The sequence below is a fragment of the Phyllobates terribilis genome, unplaced genomic scaffold, assembly GCF_046119375.1.
Source record: "Phyllobates terribilis strain yellow unplaced genomic scaffold, ASM4611937v1 Scaffold_186__1_contigs__length_3700242, whole genome shotgun sequence".
NCBI lineage: Eukaryota > Metazoa > Chordata > Amphibia > Anura > Dendrobatidae > Phyllobates > Phyllobates terribilis.
Genome location: NW_027362946.1, coordinates 2,967,999 through 2,974,338, shown reverse-complemented (window position 1 = coordinate 2,974,338; position 6,340 = coordinate 2,967,999).

Sequence of the window (6,340 nt, the reverse complement as noted above, 5' to 3'; positions counted from 1 at the left end):
GGGGTCAATGATGGTCAGTAGAGCAGATCTGTGTCCTCCAGCTGATCGGTGGCTTGCTGTGTAGAGTGTGTGAAAAAAGAGGCAGATCCTACTTTTCTAGGTCACAGCTCGTATTCAGGTATTTTCCCACTGGATTGGGAGAAGGTCGTCTCTCATTGTCCAAGTGTTCATAGTTTGTCCTTCAATATTTGCAGAACAACAACCTTGAACTCACTAATACAATAGGTAGACAGCAAAACTAACAATGATCAATGGGTCAGTTAGCCGGTGCCTTTGTTCCATGAGGACAGCAGGACAATAAGCTGTAGGGGGCGCTATAATCTGTACACAGCAGCCATTCAAGAGTCCAACAATTCATTTCATCTACAACTAGAGTCACCGACAATAGCTCCTGTCCCTGTGCCCACTGACTAACAATGCGTCTGGCAGAATTAAGAAGAAATGCTGTGTCCTCACATAGATATATATATATATATAGATGTAGACTTAAAGTTCAAATGAAAACACAGTTCGATGTATAAATTTCCGCAATGAAACAAGTGTTGTGGGTATAAAGTCAGATGCTTATTGTGAAGGATGTGTTCTTGTTAACCTCTGAGACTATAGGAGCAGAACAGAAGCTTTAGGACGGATTCACACTACACGGAGACAAAATTGTTCCGATTCTCACTGATGAGAGGCGCACGAGTTCTCCGTATGGTAATCCATGTGTAATGCGATGATGCGATATTGTCTCGCCCATGTATTCGTATGACATCCTAAACAACTTTTTGACACGTTTCATTCTCTCCTCAATCAACCAACACAGGCCCCGACCACCGACCTCAGCGCTGACGATCTGGCCAATTATTTCAAAGAAAAAATTGACCATATACGACAGGAAATTTTCTTCCAATCCCCAAATGTTATGCATGCTCTCCCCCGCCACATTGTATCCTGCTCACTTTCTGACTTCGAACCAGTCACGGAAGATGAAGTGATCAGGCTCCTTGCATCTTCTCGCCCTACCACCTGCACCAGTGACCCTATTCCCTCGCATCTCCTTCAGTCCCTTGCTCCAGCTGACACCACTCACCTAACAAAAATTTTCAACCTTTCCCTCTCATCTTGTCTCTTTCCCTCTTCTTTTAAACACGCCAGCATACATCCATTACTTAAAAAACCATCCCTTGACCAGAACTGCACGGCCAACTACAGACCTGTTTCCAATCTTCCCTTTATCTCTAAACTCCTGGAACGCCTGGTCCACTCCCGTCTCATCCGCTATCTCTCAGACAACTCTCTTCTTGACCCTTTACAATCTGGTTTCCGCTCTTTACATTCTACTGAAACTGCCCTCACTAAGGTCTCTAATGATTTACTAACAGCTAAATCTAATGGTCACTGCTCCCTGATGATTCTCCTGGATCTCTCTGCCGCATTCGACACTGTTGATCACCAGCTCCTCCTCACTATGCTCCGCACTATTGGCCTCAAGGACACTGTTCTCTCCTGGTTCTCCTCCTATCTCTCTGACCGCTCCTTCTCTGTGTCTTTCGCCGGCTCCTCCTCCTCCCTACTTCCCCTTACTGTCGGGGTTCCTCAAGGATCAGTCCTAGGCCCCCTTCTTTTCTCCTTATACACCACTCCTATTGGACAAACAATCAGCAGATTCGGTTTTCAGTACCATCTCTATGCTGATGACACCCAATTATACACCTCTGCTCCGGACATCATCCCTGCATTACTACAAAATACCAGTGATTGTCTTTCTGCTGTGTCTAACATTATGTCCTCCCTCTGCCTAAAACTGAATCTGTCAAAAACTGAACTACTCGTCTTTCCTCCCTCCACTAACCTACCTGTGCCCGATATTGCCATTTCTGTTTGTGGCTCAACCATTACTTCCCAGCAACAAGCCCGCTGTCTTGGGGTCATTTTTGATTCAGATCTTTCTTTCACTCCTCACATCAAATCACTCGCTCGTTCATGTCATCTACACCTCAAAAACATCTCAAGAATCAGGACTTTTCTCACCTTTGACTCGGCAAAAACTCTTACTGTAGCTCTTATTCATTCTCGTCTTGACTATTGCAACTCTCTACTTATCGGTCTCCCTCTTACTAAACTCTCCCCTCTCCAATCCGTCCTTAACGCAGCAGCCAGGATCATATTCCTCGCCAACCGCTACACCGATGCCTCTTCCCTGTGCCAGTCATTGCATTGGTTGCCCATCCAATATAGAGTTCAATTTAAACTTATCACGCTTACCCACAAAGCGCTCCATGCTTCAGTACCCTCCTACATCTCCTCCCTCATCTCAGTCTACCCCCCTACCCGTGCCCTCCGTTCTGCAAATGACTTACAGTTATATGAAAAAGTTTGGGCACCCCTATTAATCTTAAGCTTAATGTTTTATAAAAATTGGTGTTTTTGCAACAGCTATTTCAGTTTGATAGTATTTAAAACAAGAAAATGATAAGGGTGCCCATACTTATGCACCTGTCAAATTTTGTTTGAATGCAGATTGCACATTTTCTGTTAGTACAATAAACCTCATTTCAAGGCAGAAACATTACTGTGTCCAACAGTTATTACATATATCAAACTGAAATAGCTGTTGCAAAAACACCAATTTTTATAAAACAATAAGCTTAAGATTAATAGGGGTGCCCAAACTTTTTCATATAACTGTAAAACTAAAATCCTCCATAATCCGAACTTACCACTCCCGTCTCCAAGATTTCTCGCGTGCTGCGCCAATTCTTTGGAATGCACTACCCAGGACAGTTCGATTAATTCCCAATACCCACAGTTTCAAGCGAACCCTAAAAACACATTTCTTTAGACTGGCGTATCGCCAAAACACACTCTGTCCATCCCAGCTTTCCCCCATATTAAAATCTTCTTCAACTTCAGGTTCATACCAACCATGCACTTAATAGCCTCTGTCAGGACGGTACACATACTGGCTGGCGACCAGTCCATGTATTAGTATTTATCCTATTCAGTATATCAAGGCTGCATTTTACAATATATGTACTTTTTACCTTTTGTGTCTCCCCCACTTCCTCATAGACTGTAAGCTTGCGAGCAGGGCCCTCACTCCTTTCGATATGAGATATGCTTATTCTGTATTGTCTGTATATGTCCCCCCTAAAATTTGTAAAGTGCTGCGGAATATGTTGGCGCTATAAAAATAAAAACTATTATTATTATTATTATAAAAATAAAAACTATTATTATTAGTAGCAGTATGGAACGCGATTTTTTCTCTGCAACTATTCTTCTCCAATCATTTACAGGACCATTTACAGTGTTCTATGCTACAGAATGGTAATGTATCCGTAATAGTGTTGAGCGAGTATGTTCTATTAACCCTTTCGCCGAGTATGCTCAGCCGAGCACCGAGTATTTACAGCTGCTCGGTGATGTGTTTGAATCGCTCCCGTGTGCATGATTTGCAACTGTTTGACAGTTTTAATACATGTGAGGAATGTGTAAGAAATAGAGTATGCACTCGGCCGAGCATACTCGGTGAAAGGGTTAACAAAACATACTCACTCATCACTAATCCGTAAATATCGGATGCCATATGGATGGTCCGTGTGGCGTCCTATTTTTTCTCACACCCATAGGCTTGCATTGGCGAGTCTCGCACGATATATGCGTACAATCACAACATGCTGCGATTTTGCTCGCACGCCGAATACGCCTGAGAACAAAATATGGTGATCTGAACTGACCTATAGAATAACACTGGGCCGAGTGCTGTGTGATGTTTTATGTGTTATACGGTAGTGTGACTCCGGCTTTACCTGACTTATCTGCTTCTAGAAGGATGTGACATGGAAGGAGGAAGAGCAGCACAATCCTGTAGTTCTGGATGAAGGACTTGTACAGGCAACCATCTAAACACTGATAAAGAGAACAAGTAATGGGAGCAGCACTTCAGGGAAAGTACTGACAATGTCTGACTGTATTCACACAGATACAGAGGACTGTATTCACACAGATACAGTAGACTTTATTCACACAGATACGGAGGACTTTATTCACACAGATACAGAGGACTGTATTCACACAGATACAGTAGACTTTATTCACACAGATACGGAGGACTTTATTCACACAGATACGGAGGACTTTATTCACACAGATACGGAGGACTTTATTCACACAGATACATAGGACTTTATTCACACAGATACGGAGGACTTTATTCACACAGATACGGAGGACTTTATTCACACAGATACAGTAGACTTTATTCACACAGATACGGAGGACTTTATTCACACAGATACGGAGGACTTTATTCACACAGATACGGAGGACTTTATTCACACAGATACGGAGGACTTTATTCACACAGATACGGAGGACTTTATTCACTCAGATACGGAAGACTTTATTCACACAGATACGGAGGACTTTATTCACACAGATACGGAGGACTTTATTCACACAGATACGGAGGACTTTATTCACACAGATACAGAGGACTTTATTCACACAGATACAGAGGACTTTATTCACACAGATACAGAGGACTTTATTCACGCGGATACAGAGGACTTTATTCACGCGGATACAGAGGACTTTATTCACGCAGGTACAGAGGACATTATTCACGCAGATACAGAGGACTTTATTCACGCAGATACAGAGGACTTTATTCACACAGATACAGAGGACTTTATTCACAGATGCAGGTACAGTACATCTCACTAAATTAGAATATCATCAAAAAGTTAATTTATTTCAGTTCTTCAATACAAAAAGTGAAACTCCTATATTATATAGAGTCATTACACACAGAGGGATCTATTATATAGAGTCATTACACACAGAGGGATCTATTATATAGAGTCATTACAAGCAGAGTGATCTATTTCAAGTGTTTATTTCTGTTAATGTTGACGATTATGGCTTACAGCCAAAGAAAACACAAAAGTCATTATCTCAGAAAATTAAAATAATTAACAAAAAACACCTGCAAAGGTTCCTAAACATTTAAAAAGGTCCATTAGTCTGTTTCAGGAGGCTCCACAATCGGGGAAGCCTGCTGCCTTCACACATGTCCAGAAGGCAGTCATTGACATCATCCACAAGGTCCCAGAGTTCCAATTTTCCTTTGGAAATCAAGGTCCCAGAGTCTGGAGGAAGAGTGAAGAGGCCACAATCCAAGCTGCTTGAGGTCTAGTGTGAAGTTTACACAATCAGTGATGGTTTGGGGAGCCATGTCATCTGCTGGTGTAGGACCACTGTGTTTTATCGAGACCAAAGTCAGCGCAGCCGTCTACCAGGAAATTGTAGAGCACTTTATGCTTCCCTCTGCCAACAAGCTTTTTGGAGATGGAAATTTCATTCTCCAGCAGGTCTTGGCACCTGTCCACACTGCCAGAAGTACCAATACCTGGTTTCATAGAATGGAAGAGTTGGAAGGGACCTCCTGGGTCATCTGGTCCAACCCCCTGCTCAAAGCAGGATTCACTAAATCATCTCAGACAGATGTCTGTCCAGCCTCTGTTTGAAGACGTCCATTGAAGGGGAACTCACCACCTCTCGTGGCAGCCTGTTCCACTCATTAATCACCCTAACTGTCAAAAAGTTTTTTCTAATATCTAATCTGTGTCTCCTCCCATTTAGTTTCATCCCATTGCTTCTAGTCTTTCCCTGTGCAAATGAGAATAAAGATGATCCTTCTACAATGTGACAGCCCTTGACATATTTGTAGACAGCTATTAAGTCTCCTCTCAGTCTTCTTTTTTGCAAGCTAAACATTCCCAAATCCTGCAACCGTTCCTCATAGGACATGGTTTGCAGACCAGTCACCATTCTGGTCGCTCTTCTCTGAACTTGTTCCAGTTTGTCTATGTCTTTTTTAAAATGTGGTGCCCAAAACTGTACACAGTATTCCAGATGAGGTCTGACCAAAGAGGAGTAAAGACCGATAATGACTTCACGTGATCTAGACTGTATGCTTCTGTTAATACATCCCAGAATTGTATTTGCCTTTTTTGCTGCTGCATCACACTGTTGACTCATGTTCAGTCTATGATCTATTAGTATACCTAAGTCTTTTTCACATGTACTGTTGCTTAGCTCTATTCCTCCCATTCTGTATATGCTTTTTTCATTTTTATTGCCCAGATGTAGTAGTTTGCATTTTTCCCTGTTAAAAACCATTCTGTTGGTTGCTGCCCACTGCTCCAGTTTATTTAGGTCTTTTTGAATCCTCTCTCTCTCTCTTCTCTAGTATTAGCTATCCCTCCTAGCTTTGTGTCATCAGCAAATTTAATCAGTTTACCCTCAATTCCTACTGTTGTTTAAAAACAACAGTATCACTGTGCTTGAT